At 37.7% G+C, this 16763-nt stretch overlaps 1 protein-coding gene across 5 annotated transcripts in view; it reads right to left on the bottom strand.

The window, feature by feature from the left end:
- The window catches only part of SPIN1 (spindlin 1), a 57797-nt gene that overhangs the window by 27113 nt on the left and 13921 nt on the right, over positions 1–16763 (bottom strand). The gene's annotated exons all lie outside the window — the stretch shown is intronic.

The following is a 16763-nucleotide window of genomic DNA, read 5'->3' on the forward strand; positions in this document are numbered from 1 at the left end:
CCTGTTACTCTGAAAACATTGACCAGAGGGCTTACAGGCAAGAATACAGCAAAACAAGTATTAGGGCTGCTACTTCTCCCTCATATTCATAGGCTAACTGCAGATCACATTAAAGTCAACTACATACAGAAAGGAAAGCTTCTTAAAAATCACTGAGCTTAGTAAACAGAAGAATGGCTAGCTTAGAAGACACTGAACTACACCTTCACCAGAGCACAAGTAAACTATTCCCATTTATTAGAAACAGAATACCCTCAGACCCACGCAAAACAACTGTGCTTCATAGAAGTTAAAAAAAAAAGTCTGTTGAAAAAATCCAACATGCAAAAAGTACCAAAACACTGATTCCACTGCAAGGACTAACTCAAGCCACAATTTGTTGAGGAAGTCATTGGTGCATAGAAGACCTGCAGATGTTTCTGGCTATTTTCTATACCTAACCTCTTCAGATTCCTAGAACTTCTAGTCATCACATTCCTTTAGATGAGGGAGACAAGTAACAAGAACTCTTTAAAGTCTTTTTCGGAATTTAATTACAGAAACTTTTGATTGCCTGAAAGTTTGAAGAAGAATTACAGGCTAGATTATTTCAGACTAACATTTTGGGACAGGAAACATTTATCCAGATTAATCTATTACTTCAGTGCTACACACAGCTAAGACAAGTGTAGTCAGATCATCCTTTTAGCCTCATTTCCTTAAGAAATGTCATTGCTGTAATCATGTGCTCTGTAATCTGTTAATCAGGGCTGGTCTTCCCTCTTTTAGTTCAGTTTTGGAACCTGCTGTCTGTTGTCCTACATGGGTTAAAAACAGAGGAAGACCTGTAACTAGTCATCCAGCTTAGGGAAAAAGTGTACCTTATGCTTATGCCTTACTGAATAAGGGAACATACACGGACATGCCTCGAGGTATGGTAAAGCTATTACACAGAAAAATGCATTTACATCTAACAACACTTGCCAATTCTTCCATGAATTGCACCCATTAACTTCTAGGAACATTAGAGCAACAGAGAGGAACACTCCTAAGAAAAAACACCAATAGGGAGACAAACATTCAGTAATTTGCAATTTTTATAAAGATCGGTACTGTGTTTGGAAAAGCTAACTTAGATGTTCACAGTCAGGAATTCATAAAAATTTGTAGAATTGAAGTTAAAAAATTAATTTACAGGAATTCAGTCATTTTCAGCATTTCATCTCTTCCTGATATCTACCAGTGCATACACAACAATGCTGAATGATGCCAGAGCAACAATAGCCAACTTTTAAAAAGCACTTGAAGACACAATAGAAAGCAATTAGCTTGCTTTATTTTACTAGAACACAGCATAACGATTGTTTTTCTACTAAACTCAAATATTTTACTATGGATTAAAATACATCAGCACTGAAGCATCACTGATTTTGAAACTGAATTCAGAGCACTGCTCCGATATACTACCACATTCTGTCTCACAGGCACTGCGAAAGCATAGAGATACATTTTTTTCCTCCAGGAGAGCTGTTAGTTAAGAATCAAGTGTTATCTAGTATTATATTTTTCTACTTTAAAAAAAATAACCACCAAAAAAGCCCCCCCAAACCATAAATCAAACAAACCTCTGGCACAAACCCACAAACTGAAAATCCTTCAGAATTATAAACTAACATACCCTTTTGCAGTAAGACATTGAACTGTTATTCAAGAAGCTGTAAGCATTTCATATTACCTGTATGTATCATACACTCTGCGCCCCCCCCAATTTCTTATTCATGGCATATGTACTATATAGATATTTTCATTTCACTGTTTAAGTAGCTATAAAGACAACGAAAACAGAAGTTGCGGGTTTCTACCAGTAAACTTTGTTTTTCCACTGTACATCCCCAATCTTTACCGTGCCACAAATTTTAAGTCATATCCTAAAAAGGAAAAATACTGCCTAATCCATCTTGAAGTCACAATTAATTTGCTAGCATTTAATGAAGTGTTTCACTGTGCTGTCTGAACCTAAGGACACAAGGGTACTGAAGTCAAAACCCGATTCAGCAGCTGAAACTGATTTTCTAGAAACTAAGCCATTAACTGTCACTAGTTCAAAACACCACTGAAGATTTTCACTGAACACAAATGAAACTTGAATTTTCCTAAACCTAGCATTCTTAATTCCATTTACATTGCAGTTTCACACTGACAGTTCTGAAGATACTAGTAAGTAGGGATAAAACCTGACTTTCTGAAAATAAACTTATGCACTCTGGGAACATCTAGACTTTTAAAGCATATGTAACTACGTCTCACAAGACAGAAAATAAGAATCCTAAGCTCTATGGGTTTTGGTTTAAGTATGATGAATGACATTACAACACATTTAATGCCATCATGTAAAAATCTTAAACTCTTTATATGGAAAATCATCAAGAATAAAATTAACTCACAGAATGCAAACCCTTTTATTCTAAAATGTTATTACTAGCCTCAAAGAATGTCACGCTTCACATAAAAGTAGAAAAGTAGTTCTTAAAAAGCTTCTGATGTACTCAGTAGCAATAAGCTACACTGTTAAGAGCAGAAACTCCTTGTTTGGATGCCTATGAACCAATCAACTTTTTAGGGTAATTCTGTTGATAGCAGCAGATACAGCAAAAACACCACAAGTAGCTTTTTTGGATCCAAACTGACACATCCAGGTCAAGTTCCACTAGCCTTTACAGACTGCCAGTAATCAGAAGAAAGTGCCTACTATTTAGGCACTGATTTCCCCAACACCTGACAGCACAGGTCACCAACAGTGCAGCTGCAGGTTTCACTTAATGACAGTCACTCTTCTGCCTTGTCATCAGCTGCAACTACTCACAAGTCCAGGTGTTTTGCTTGTTTGTTTTTACAAACCTTCCCAGACCACAGTGATACTGGATGCCGCCTTCAAAAGAACACACAGCCCCTCTAATTGGAGCAACATAGTTAAGTTTGAAGTACTTGGAAAACTTTGTCAATAAGATAGTCTCGTAACTTGTTAGATGTGATTAGGTAGAAAGGAGTCTGGAGACACTGTATCCTTACATACAATAAATAAGGGAAAGGTACTAGAATAAGCTAGTTTAGTATCAGTACGAATTGTGTAACCAAAAATGAACTAAGCATGCCTAGAGTTCAGCCAGCAGACACGGTGAGGATGACTAGGGGACCACCAGAGGACCCTAGAAGACCACCAATGAACATGAATGTGCATGTGTTACGTACATTTGCATATGTTAATGGACCCTATGACTAGTATGGATAGGGTAATTACTTCCTAGAAATCTAATTAATATGTATGTTTTGATTGCATATAATCCCTGTAGTAGAGCAACTTGGGGCCCACACTAGGTGGAGCGATCCCCTGTGCACCTGGTGCTGCAATAAAGAACGCCTGCTTTCTAAAACTACAAATTGAGTTTTAAAGGGTTCTTACATTTGCTAATTTATTTTATCAACTGCACACTTTAAAAAAAAACACAATGTGGAAATTAGATGACTACATTGTCCAATGTTCTAATTATTGTGGAGTATTTCACATAAGGTTAGGTTAAACTATAAACGCAGGCCCTACAAATTGTTAATCATACCAGTTTTAATAAAGAGTAGCACAATCATGCTATCAGAGTAACAAGGAAGACAATATTAAGACAGAAGCTGTGTAAAAAATTATTTTTGCAGCACAAAGGCAAAAGGAGGAAAAACTAGCATACAAACAGACTGCAGCTTTCACTGTGAAGCAGCTTAAACCCTGCTATAAGCTTAGGTGTTTAGACATGAAAGTATTTTTATATGAGCTTTTAACTCCATGAAAATAAGCGTATCCACCTAAAATAATTGTCTAGCTTAGCTTTGTTAACTGTCATGCTTGACTTTCCACCAAATTACATGCATTTCACTGCAACACACAGTACAATGTTTACTGCATTCTAGTGAAAGCTTCATGACCCTACTATCCATGGAAGAGGGACATTAGTAGCACAAAAACATAGTTGTGATAATTAACGCTAATGGCACCAAAATTACAAAGTACTTCACTCCTAAATAGCATATCTAAATTTTACCATCATGAACACAGAAGGTAGTATCAGAACAGTTGCTGATGCCTTGCTTTTAGGGTAGAAGCTTCAAAGGAGATTGGGGGCAACAGCATGTGTTGCTTTTCTCATATATAGAATAACAAATTCAGATTATATACCCATTGATGTTAACTACAGGCTCGCGTCTTTGAGAGGTCTGTTCCTGCTTTCTAAACTACCAGCGAGCAGCCCTTCTGGCACCACCTGGTGGACTCTAACGTTTTCACTTCGATATCCGAGACATTCTCTTGCATGCAACTCCCCACCACCCCAAACCCCGGCAAGTTTGCACCAGTAGATGTTGAGGACCAGCACATCACAACACATCACAAGATGGGTCAGTGAAGGAGTCATTCTGTAACAGAATTCCTTGGTAAGCAGTGTTTTCGTATCTGTAACTCAGCTCAGAACTGCTGGTACATGTTTCAGCTGAAGTAGGATGATGGCTTCAGCACTAAAAAGCTGGATGAAGCATGTATGTTATTTAGACTCCCTAATTCTTACCACATGAACATTCTATGCAAGTCATCTGCACCCCCATCCCCAAAAGGCAATCTTAATGTTAAAATATCTCCTAAAAAACAGGGGGAATAAAAATATACGCCAGGTTTGTGTTACTTTTTTCTTCCCTAATAAAAACCCCAAACCCTTTCCTGTGGTATAAGAATTCAGCCACTCAGATTCCAAATTTGCTTTGAAGAACCCTACAGGATCATCCAGCATATTGGTTAAGAGCTTTTCTTATACAATCACTAGGTTTTTGTGTGGTTAGTAACATCTGATGCCTGAGAAGAAAGGTTACAGTACGTAAACTCTGAACATGGAAGTGATTTACAGCTGACAACCATGAAAAGCAATACTTTTCAACTATGGATTTATAAGGTGAAAGACCACAAATCAAGTACTACTATCCCTCCCCTATGATAGTCTCAGCAGTTTGTCCTCTACTCATAGATGTACTGTTATTTCTCTACAGCTGTACAGAAAAAAGCAGCACTGGCATGCCAACTGTGTGTGCATATATATGAACACACAGATATATTTGGTTGGATGGGGCTTCGAGCAACCTGCTCTACTTGAAGGTGTCCCTACCCATGGCAAGGGGGTTAGACTAGATGACCTTTAAAAGGTCTGTTCCAACCTAAACCACTCTCTGATTCTATGACAGATATAAAAACATGAATCAAATTTTAAGTTACCTTCACACTACAATGCTATAGTGATACACTGCAGATAATTCAGCAGAATACTGAAGAACCTGAATTTTGCGCAAACTATCTCTTGGTGACAGGGTGTCTATTCAGGAGACCTTTGTTGAGAATAGGACTGCAAATACTGCACAGTTTCTGCTGAAGAGGAAGCAGCACATGTACACACTCGAATCCTTGGGATCAGACTGTGCTACCTGATGATTCTCGAATTGAAGAAAAATGTTTTTAACCGTTCAGCAAAGTCCTTTATTTTAACTTTGTGTTAACCATAAAGAATGCAACAGACAGCACACTGCAGTTTCTATTTATAAATAATTATTTATTAAAACATTTTAGCATATAAACAAATCACAGAATCACAGGTTGGAAGGGACCTCAGGGATCATCTAGTCCAACCTTACCAGGAAGAGCACAGTCCAGACAAGATGGCCCAGCACCCTGTCCAGATGACTCTTAAAGGTGTCCAACGTGGCCAAGTCAACCACTTCCCTGGGGAGATTATTCCAATGGTTGACTGTCCCCACCATGAAAAATTTCCCTTTCATGTCCAATTGGAATCTCCCCAAGAGCAACTTGTGTCCATTCCCCCTTGTCCTCTCCATGTGACTCCGTGTAAAAAGGGAGTCTCCATCTTCTTTGTAGCTACCCCTTAAGTACTGGTACATCGTGATGAGATCCCCTCTGAGCCTTCTTTTCTCAAGGCTGAACAAACCCAGTTCTCCCAGTGTATCCTCGTATGGCAGGCTTCCAGTCCATTGATCTTCTTGGTGGCCCTTCTCTGGACCCCTTCCAGCCTGTCCACGTGTTTTTTGTACAGGGGGACCAGAACTGTACACAGTACTCCAGGTGTGGCCTGACAAGCGCTGAGCATAGCAGGATAATGACTTCTTTATCTCTGCTGGTGATGCCCTTTTTGATGCAACCCAGCACCCTGTTGATCTTCTTGGCTGCAGCAGCACACTGTTTGCTCATGTTGAGCTTTCTGTCCACCAGGACCCCCAGGTGCTTTTCGACAGATCTGCTCTCCAGCCGAAATGGACAGACTATTTACCATAACAGAGTGCAAAACAGGGTTTGCCATTAAGTTTTGAAGACAAGAACTTCATATTATAGTATAAAACCAGGTTTTATAGCATAAAACCAGGGAAGTTGACATAATTTAGGAATCCTAAAAAGAAACCCAAAAACCTGAAAACACCATAAGAGAAGCACAACTATCAACAGTAATATTTTCTGGAGAGTTATCCCAATGGTTCAGAATTAGATCGGCGGCTTTACAAAGGATACTAATCTTTCAGAGTCTCAGCCAACAGTTTGTACAAGTTTTGTCTAAACCCTCTTTCAGCACATGTCCTTATCACAGTTTTACTAAAGTTAGAAAAAGTATTTGAGGTGAAATGTGGATTTGTTTTAAAAAATTAAGTTAATTTGAAGCATCAGTGGATGTTTTCTTCTTGAAGGCTGCATTCAAAATTCTTACACACGCAAAGAAAAAAGGAAAAATCATCCACAGAGAAAACCTGAAAGTATGATTTCCAATATTTCCTATCCATGCCTCTTATTTCCTCTTGAATTAGCAAAATGTAGCTGTTACTCAGACAACAGTAGAGTTTGTTCTTTATTTCCACTGCATTTTCCTCATGACATAGATCATTAAAGCACTCTGTCTCAATCCAATTTAGCATTTAAGAACTCTTATCTTTGCAACGGACATAATTTGAAATAAACTTTAACAGTGTATAATTCAGCTACTTTGTAAAGACAGCAAAAAAACTTCCTTAGAGTCAGTATTTTAAACTTGGCTTTTTTTAATTTCAGGGACTTAATGATGACCCTCCCAGATTCAGAGTATCATCTTGCAAGACTAATTTTCGTAACTCCCACACTACAGTTCTAAATTGTAGTATAAGCAGTAGTAAAGAGCAGCAGAGCAGAGGATTCTCAGTCCCTATGCCAGAATATACCTATGCCCGATTTAAAAAAAAAAATTTACAGGTTAAATGCTAAAAAATATAATTTCCTCCAAAAGCTTACAAATTTAGTTTTTAGCCTTGTCTGCATTATCCTTATGCTTACATATAGTTACTGTGGCAGATGCAAGATACGGACGTTAAGTGTCTTCTCACCTGCATTAGAGCACCCACACATCAATAGCCTGGAACACAAAAAAAATCCAAGTAGGATTTTTCACTTTCCATAGAAAAACAGCAAACAGAAAACCAAAGCACAGAGCAATCACATTCGACACTACTGTCCTGGGCAACTGTTCAGAACTACAGGAAGGACACACTATATCCCATTCGGACATATTTTGCTGTCATCTGCTCCATGAAAAGCCCTGGATTACTGGAGGAGAGATAAATTTCACAAAGTTATTTCTAAGTACCCAACAAGAAAGGGTAAGGTGCTTGTCTTAAACGTTCACAGAAGCATGCATTGCATTCTTAAAATAAATAAAATCCATGGGTGAAAACCTATAAAATGTGAGATTTCCCAAAGTGTTTCCAGCTCAAGAAGCCAGTGAATGGATCTGACTAGTGCCACACCAGTGAAACTCATTATTAAAGTTCAGCTGTCTAGGAAGTAAGCACTGAAGGATGCAAAGTCTCTCTAGTTAGTGAGAACTACTCTTCTGCCAAGTTTAGGTATCCAGAACTGAACTCCTACTTTTTAGAATCATACCAAGATGGCACTTTCTAAAGTGCATCTAAATCCTACTGCAATCAGAGGATTATTTCAGACTTTCTAGTCAACTACAAATTACAGTGATGTCATCTCATTCTCATTGGACTGGCTTGGTATTTTATGCTAGCCCTCAGTATAAACTCCATATCCAATATGAGTATGGGATTGATGCTGCCCTCAAAAAGCAGCAGACTCTGTAAGTAGCATACCATAAACAGTTCCAAGGGATTCCCCGTGAAATGCGCTGTACTTACATATAAAGATTTAACTTAGTGGGCCACAAGTGGAAGCAGAAGGTAAATCAACTGTCCAAGATAAATCGCCCAGAGATGACCCAACTAGTAGATCAGCTGTTAGCCTGGCAAAACCTAATATCTATCTGGCAAATAGCTATCTGAACATCTGAACAGTGAAAGCACAGAAGGACCTCAGATATATTTCAATTTACCTTCTTTTTTTCCGGTCTAGATTAAAGCTATTACAGATAATTAGTAGTAACTTTTGACCATAATAGCCACCGAAAATTACAGTGCATATACTGCAGTGCAGCATGTACTGCAGAGCAGCCTGCACGCCCTTCATACCATGTCTTTTCCTCTTTCTCTCTTAGTTCCATCCTACCAACCTTCATAGTCTTTCCCTGTTTGCACAATATCATTGTTTTCATCTACCCTTCAGGCACCCTTAGAGAGGATATCTGGCTTTCTTCCTTTGCAGAATCTTTCATGTGGATGACAGTATTCTCAGCACATCCAAACACATGACTTAAATTAAGTATGTACAAACACATCGTAAGAGTACTGGTATTTACCTTCAGGGTTACGAAGCCCCAGGTTGTACCAGTCTAGTAGTTCTATCTATTCTTCAGTGGGGCAGGAAAAAAGCCCTTAGAACAAATTGTCCAAATACTCCTAGCAAACAAAAGCAGAAGTTGAAGCCTGAGCCATCAGAAACCTGGAAGTATCTTCCACAGTTTCCTACATATAGAACTTAGGTAGGAGTCTCAACATAACCTCTAAGAAGTTCTATTAGTTACTCTCCAATCTCTGCCCAAGTAGTTCAAGAAATCACTGTATGGGAAGCTTCAATGTGCAATTACAGCAATGAAACCCTGCTCTAGAAGCCTACAGGGCTATGAGATCAATGCAAAGAAAGTCTCCCCCTAGAGATTTCTTTTCTATAGGATGAAATTAAGATCACAGGATAAGGATAAAGGATAGAATTGATCAGAAGTTTAAAAGTGCCTCAACTGTCAACAAGTTAGATAAGCCACATTTAGTTTCTTGCTGACTTAAAAAAAAAAAGTCAGAAGATTACTTTTAGAGAGCACTATGACCAGACATTTATAAGTTATATGCTACACCGAATTAGCAGTTACACTACACAGACTGACACGCAGAAGTTATGAAAGTGAACTGCATGTCTCTGCCACTTAACATAGAAAGATCCATAAATGTTCTCAGAGGCTTGACATTAACATATGCCTCAGTGTCATCAACGCTTCATGCAGCAGCAAAGCATAATTGCCAAATAATAAAGAATTATTATTTTGACACTGATATTAAGTTGTATAAATGAACTTCATCAATTGGGCCAAATCAGAATCACTTCATACATTCAAAACTCCCTAAAAAAATATGACTTCAGATTCTCCTGAGAGTAAGAGCTGTTAAATGAAAGAGGAAGTGGGAACAAGAACCCCAATACATACGTTTTTTATAAATGAAATCTGATAGAGAAGTTTGCTTCATAACCTGTATGTAACAACTGTGAGACAGTTTTCCCTTGACCTTACATTTGCAAATTCTGTGCTACTAAGATCACTGTAAAACACAGATTACAGAATTACAGAATTGCACTATCAACTGTTGTAGCCCAAGCTGTTGAAACTCCAAGATAACAATGTAACTGTTTAGATTTTACTTAGGTTTCGTATTTCAAAGCGATAAGAAAAATCTGCTCAAAGAATATGCAGAATAAACACAAAGCAAAGAAGCAGGGTACAACACAGTGCATCCTGAGAACAACCTAGAATAGTTGAACTTTATCTAAAAAAATACATTTAAGAAAAGTATGATTCAGAAATCAAACCCCGGAAATATAAATTTAAATTCAACTTTTTTTGCATACAGACACTGCTTGGTAAGTTAAAAAGGGCTTCTAAGTTGTTTTGGGTTTTTTTTAAAGACTTATTCTAGAGAACTCTGGGAAATTTTTCTCTTACTCTAGAGCATGTAAATCATTATGAACTTTTTTCCTAGTAGGATCCTTTGAACTTGCCACAATGCATTGCTATTTAGTAAGAGTTAAACAAATATTAAAGGCAAAGTTGTGCACCCGTTACATTTGCTTCACTCTAATCACATACAGCTTTCTTTATAAAACCACAATTAATTCTTTCCATGCTCTTTAGGACTCTGCTCTTCTCACATTTCACAATATTTTAATTACATGGGTAATAACTGGCTTAGAGGCAAGATGAGCCTTAACAAGCGCACAACAGAAGTGACTATTAATAATGCTTATGTACATTGAAGAACTTCTGTTGAGGGTACCAGGTTAAGAAGTCTGTGCCACTGTCAGCACCTAGCTTGCCTGGCTCTGCCCACATTTATTACACATCAGCTACCCTTCCAGATTGCCTAGTGTTTTTTACCTGTCAAAACCACTGGCCAGTCTACCATAGTTTCTAAAGCTATCTGCCACTCCAGAATACCAAATTAAAGCAAACCAAGAAATTTTTCACTTCTTCCGAAACTTTGTTTAAAGACTGTATTTCCCAAGCACCGCCTGACACTTTCTGCATTACCCTTCTCCCTGACTTCAGCCTCCAGTCCTCCTTGACTTTATGTAAGTCATTTTACTATTGCTTTACAGAAAAATTCCTCCAGTCATTTGACAATGACCAGTTCAATCAGCTGCCCAGCTTTTCTTACACAGTTCCTCATACCAATAACCTCTTGGGACCACTGCAGCATTTTTTTCTGTCCTAGCTGCTTTGCAAAACTAGATGCAGTACATGCTGCTCTGTGGTTTCTGAGGGCTAGTTGCCACAAGTAACTTTTAGCCACCACCTCTGAAAAATTCTGCATTTCAGTCAATAACAAAACCATGAAAAAGAGCATAGAGCAGAACACAGAATACAAGCAGAAAAAGTCTCACTGGTTGTCTTCAGCAGCACAACAAATGACACACTACTGAATTATGGTTGTAATGCTAACCAGCCCACACAATGCTGGAGAGAAAGAAAACACACACAGGGACTTTCGGAAGCTCTGCTGCCAAACACCAGTGGGTCTCTGCTAAGTATGCATGAACACTGCTTATTTGTTCAGAGCTGAAGTTTTTTCATTAGCTGTTCACTAGGTTTTTTTTACTAAACACTAGCTATGTCCTTATCAAAGATATACATACTCTTCATACTTTTCAATTTCACCTGCCTGATCTAAATGCCAAGTATTGGATCAAGAAAGCCACAGTTTCTTGAAAAAATTATCAGAAAAAAAACTTACTATTTTTCCTACTTACATCATCATGATGATGAGCCATTCTGATTGAAGTTTAGTAGAAGTTCACTCCAAAGAGCTTAGAGCACACATCCAGAATAAGAGATGCATGTCTTAATGGCCAATGTTGGGAAGTCAAAAGCAACTGCAAACAAGGCCACCCAAATTTGAGCATGAAATAGCTTCCAGCATGAAGAGAACCATGGGCAGACTCAAAGGACCGTAGTCACCCAATACCACAAAATTCTTATATGCCTTCTTTAGGACCATTTCCCAACCACACTACCATCCCACAATGCAAGAAAAAGACAGCCATTTTTAACCCCTAATCTTACACCAATATATTTTGACCAACTCCTACACACTGTTCTTTGCATCGTTTTGTTAGAGGGTGGATGTCCCTCCACCAAGTTTTAGAACCAGTGGTCCCCTTCCACCTTCCACTCAATGGTCTCTCATTCAAATTAAATTCATAAGGCCATCCAAATTAATAAAAAGCCTATAGCAGAAACTCAGTTCATCAGCTACTACCTCAATGAAAATCTGACAGTGAATATGCTGACACACTGGCAGCTCTTAGTTCAGACTCATTGCAGTGAAGTACTGAATCTTCATTAATGAATGTTTGTCAGAAAACTGATATTTGACAAATCAAGTCATAAATAATTTTCAATTAATTATTCAACAGTTTTAGTCAGCAAAACACAGGGCACATATAAGTGGGTTGCGATCTCTTGTTTTTTAAGTTTAAAAGGGAAAATGTCTTAAAATATTTAAAGTAGTAGTTAAGCTATGCAAACTACTGCATTTGTACTTTGAGAGAAATATTTTCCATTACAATCCATGAAACTCAACAGCTCATACACTTGATCTTCTATCGCTAGCCACAACTTTAAGAACAAAAGATGCACCACAGGATTTGGAAACATCTTTTTACATTTCCTACCAGTTTAAAATCAGTAATTTTACCAAATTCTGAAAACCTACTAGAATTAGTTAATATTAAGAAGCAAAGTCCTGCCAAACACTTTACTAGCTCTAACTTCATCAGCCTTTCTCCCCAGTGAATAAATATGCAACTGAAAATCGTTGGTTTTCCTCACCATTCAGCAGCAAAAACTTAGGAAGACAGCCAGTGAAAACAAGCACTGGTCAGAATTAATTTCAAGCGCTTGTATCCATGCATACAGAACTGTGTGTGGCGAGAGAAAGAACTATACTGGTTAATTCACATGACCTCTTCACCTTACAGTTTAAAAGGTGGACAGCTGTAAACCCAGAAAAAAACTTTACCTACTATAGCTGAACACAAAATACAATTATCACATATGACAGACAAGCACCTTGCATACATTAAACAAGAGCACAGTCCTGAGGTGCACAGAATGAGTAAGATAACCAACATTTCTAGAGAAAGAGCAAAACGTTGTCCTATCTTGTTGTTAAAATCTGTAAAATAATTAAGGCTATCAGTTGTAGATCTACAGGATATTAATTTCTGTTCCATGTATGCAAGGGACACAGTTCTTTTCAGGAGGCAATCACGTAATGTTGTTCTTTCTGACCTGCTTACTATTCATTGCTTTACTGAAACAGTATAGACATGTAAGTACATGACTTGATTCCACAGGAGTTTCTTACCTGTTTTCTGCAGCTAAAGAAGTTTTCAGAGCAGGAACAGATCTCATTTGTAGTCCTCTTATTTCAACAGTATCTTTTATAACAATTAAGGCATCACTTAATCTACTCTACATGGCATGCAACCTATGACAACAAAAACTACTGGTAGTAGAAATGCTTCAGACTTTGTCAATATCCATTTAGAGGCCAAATATTCCAGCTGTGAACAACGCACTGAACACTTGGCTCAATTTTTCAGCCACTCAGCATCTCCCTCTCATGCTGTTTTTAATAGGATGTAAGTATTGCAAAATGCAACTTGAGCTTCTCTATAAAAACAGCTGTTTCTAGGCCTTCAGAAGCACAAGTATTCCTCATGGTAGCTAGTTCCACTAGCAATGTATTGCATTGCTGGTTTAGGTTTGGTATTTTTTTAAATGACTGTAATTCAGCCTTAGGCATGTGAGGTGCACCTTCTCAAAAAAGTCATACATAAGGCTGCGTATTGCTAGTCCTCCAAAATGGAAGCTAGCTTTTCTAGGTTTAAATGTCAGTCCTAAAAGGTTCTCCAATTCACCTGTTTTAATACCCAGCTTACACAACCATGTATTTCAAAACTCTCCATTTACATTACATTTAACATCCATTCACCTGTAAAGCTGGCTGGTATTAAGTTCCTCCACTGAGGTCTCCTACTAACCCAGTATAATGCTTAAACAGGAAAAGGCAAGAATGTGATTTAACATGATATTTTTTCTATGAAAATTATTACAAAAGGATGCTTTTCAGTATTGAGGGAGTTGGAGATTCAGCTAACCTCTCTGCTGCAAGAGTAAGATTTGGTTGAAAAGAAACCTCTCTGCTTTTTCTTCCCTTAATTCCCCAGGACACTGGCAATCAAATTATACCTTCACTGACAAATTGGTGACTTGTTTTTTCTATTACCAGCCTTAACATTTAATTCTACTAATACGTAGGTAGTCCAGTCACCTAACAGAGTATGATAATCCTGGCCCTCAAAGCAAGATGAATTTATCACACCATATAATTCTCTTCACATGGCTTAAGAAAAACATTCTTCTAGCCTTTTTTGGACAACAGTGGAAGAACATGTTTTCCCTTCACCAGGAGAGAACATGATCCATACAGTGCCATACCGTTAAAAAGACTGTTATGCAAAAACCCCCAACCAAACAAATCCCCCCAAACTAATTAAACTGAACTCTCAAGTTGTGTAACTTTTATTAGCATTTTGTTTCACTAGTTTTTAAAAAAAGGTTACCAACTCATACAAAACCAAAGCAAGAGTTTTCCTAAAAATGTCTAAATTATTTATCTATAGCTTTTCCAACTACTCCTGAATTATTCCGTATGCTGAAGGCTTCAAAGATAAGTGCTTTCCCCACTCCCTGTAATATGTATATTAAAATAGCATCTTGCAGAAGTGGGCCTTAAGAGTCCTCAAAATGATAATCTATGTTAACCTGTTTCCTTCAAGGTAGGTTCAATTGATCATAGCTAAAGCATATTTTCCAAGTCTTGTGCTTCCTATTTACTACTTCTCTATACTTTCCATTTTTACTTTTAAAGTATGCTGCCTTAGAATTCTTCTCAGATTTTGTAAGCATGCTTCTGTTTTATCTTTAAAATCACTAATGGAACTTGAATGAAAACTAATCCAAAGACATGCTAAGCATTGTTTCAGAACCCCCCAGGAGACCATGTTACAAGTTATACCTACAAGCGTCTTCTACAGCTGAAGAAACTAATCTTCCTAACAAAAACTACCTCTCAGCATGCACCTACTATCTATTTCTTATACTTACAGCTTCCATAAGTAGGTTAAATTAAGCTATGTTTTCATCAGAAAGCAGCTAGCTCATTGATTAAATCAATCTATTCTGATACAAATTCCCCCACAGTACTTCACCAAGAAAAACATTTCTGTTCTGAGAGATTAGGCATCTTCTTTCTCAAAATTCACAAAAGTGCCTGTAACCATTGTTACAGATCCTTATGGAGCAAAAATACAGTAATTTTTTAAAAAACACAAGTAAATAATGATGAGGTAATGACAAATTTCCTAATAGGCAATCTGCTATATAAAAACAGCTGAAAAATCACCAAATATTACAAGTGTCTGTAAGTATACCTTGATACCTGCATAATGAACACGGACAAAGAATAGTAACCCAATCAACTTCATCAGCAAGAACTCCTCCATTTTTTCCTGACAAGCTTTTAATAGCTTTGATTAACTGGACACCTCTCTGCGCTCAGACAGGAAGCAATGACATGTGCCTTATGAGCCCTAACGACGAAAACAATCCAAGATATGGGACAATTCACTATCAGTTTTTTAAATCTGTTTCCTGAAGAGTGGTAAAAGATTGCAAACAGTTACTTGAAGCTAATATAAGCTCAGAAAATAACAGAAACTCAGAAACTAACAGAAAGTAAGAAATCCCTATAAATAATTGTAGATGAATTTACATTATTCCAGCCCATTAGTGACTGACAGTGCTGTTTAAACTGTTCAGAGAAGAACTCTGAACTAACAGGAGAAAGAATCATCCTTCAGCATGGCAGAAAATTATGGAAATAATCAGAAATATTATGCTTCAGTAAAATCTGTGAACGTTAAATTGCCCGTAAAATATTCTAGCACAGCTCCACAACAACCTTTCAACCTGCAGCCTTATTTATGTATCAGGGATAGAAGTCACTGAACTGAAAACAATACAAGAAATACTTTTATACTTAAGCTTTGTGTTGGGTATAACCAACAAATAAATACAGGTCTCTGAACTTCAGCAACTTGCATAGCACGCAGCCTCTGTCACACCTGCACGTGTATGATACACTGAGTGATCTTTGCAAAAGCACTGGAAGCGCAGATATACAAAAAACTGATTCCTCCTTCCCCCTGTGCTACTAAATAAGCTGACCAGAGGCCCATTAAGTTTTTCTGATTGTGGAATTGAAAAAAAGATGGACAAAGGAAGACAAAGGGGTTGACTAACTTCACTTTCATCAGCAGGTATACTTTTATCACACTTTATCTACTTTTCATCCTTTTTTTCATATAAAAGGCACCAAGAAGTTCCATTAGAGGATACAACATTCAGTACTCTTCTGTAGGATTTAGCTCACCTCTGCCCAGAGGTTTTTAGAGTTCTTGATCAGACAGCTGCACCTACAAGAGATGATCATCTTGGCTGGTCCAGCTCAATAGTTCAAAGAGCAAGGCTTCTCCCATTGTTTGAGTCTTTGAATCAACTGGAAACAGTTTGGGAACCTCTGATCAAGGCCTTCTTCATTATGTTTAATTATGTGTAGCTCTGGATGTTCCTGGAGTTCTTCAAGAAAGAAAAAAGGCCAGGAAAGGCCTATAACCCACTGCTAAAGGTATCGGACATCAATGGTTATGCAATTAACATCCAGACAGCACTAATCTCTAAATGCCACACCTCAAGTCATATGGGCTGATTAGAAGTAAGTGAAAATGGTAACACTACATGTTCACTAAACCAGACAAGGAATCAATACATCAGTTGATGATTACTATTAACTATAGGTAGAGGATTTTGCCTGAAAGGGAAAAAGCTAGTCATCAACATGCATAGGCAAAAAAAACCCAACACTGAAAAAACCAAAGT

The sequence above is a fragment of the Phalacrocorax aristotelis genome, chromosome Z (genome assembly GCF_949628215.1).
Source record: "Phalacrocorax aristotelis chromosome Z, bGulAri2.1, whole genome shotgun sequence".
NCBI lineage: Eukaryota > Metazoa > Chordata > Aves > Suliformes > Phalacrocoracidae > Phalacrocorax > Phalacrocorax aristotelis.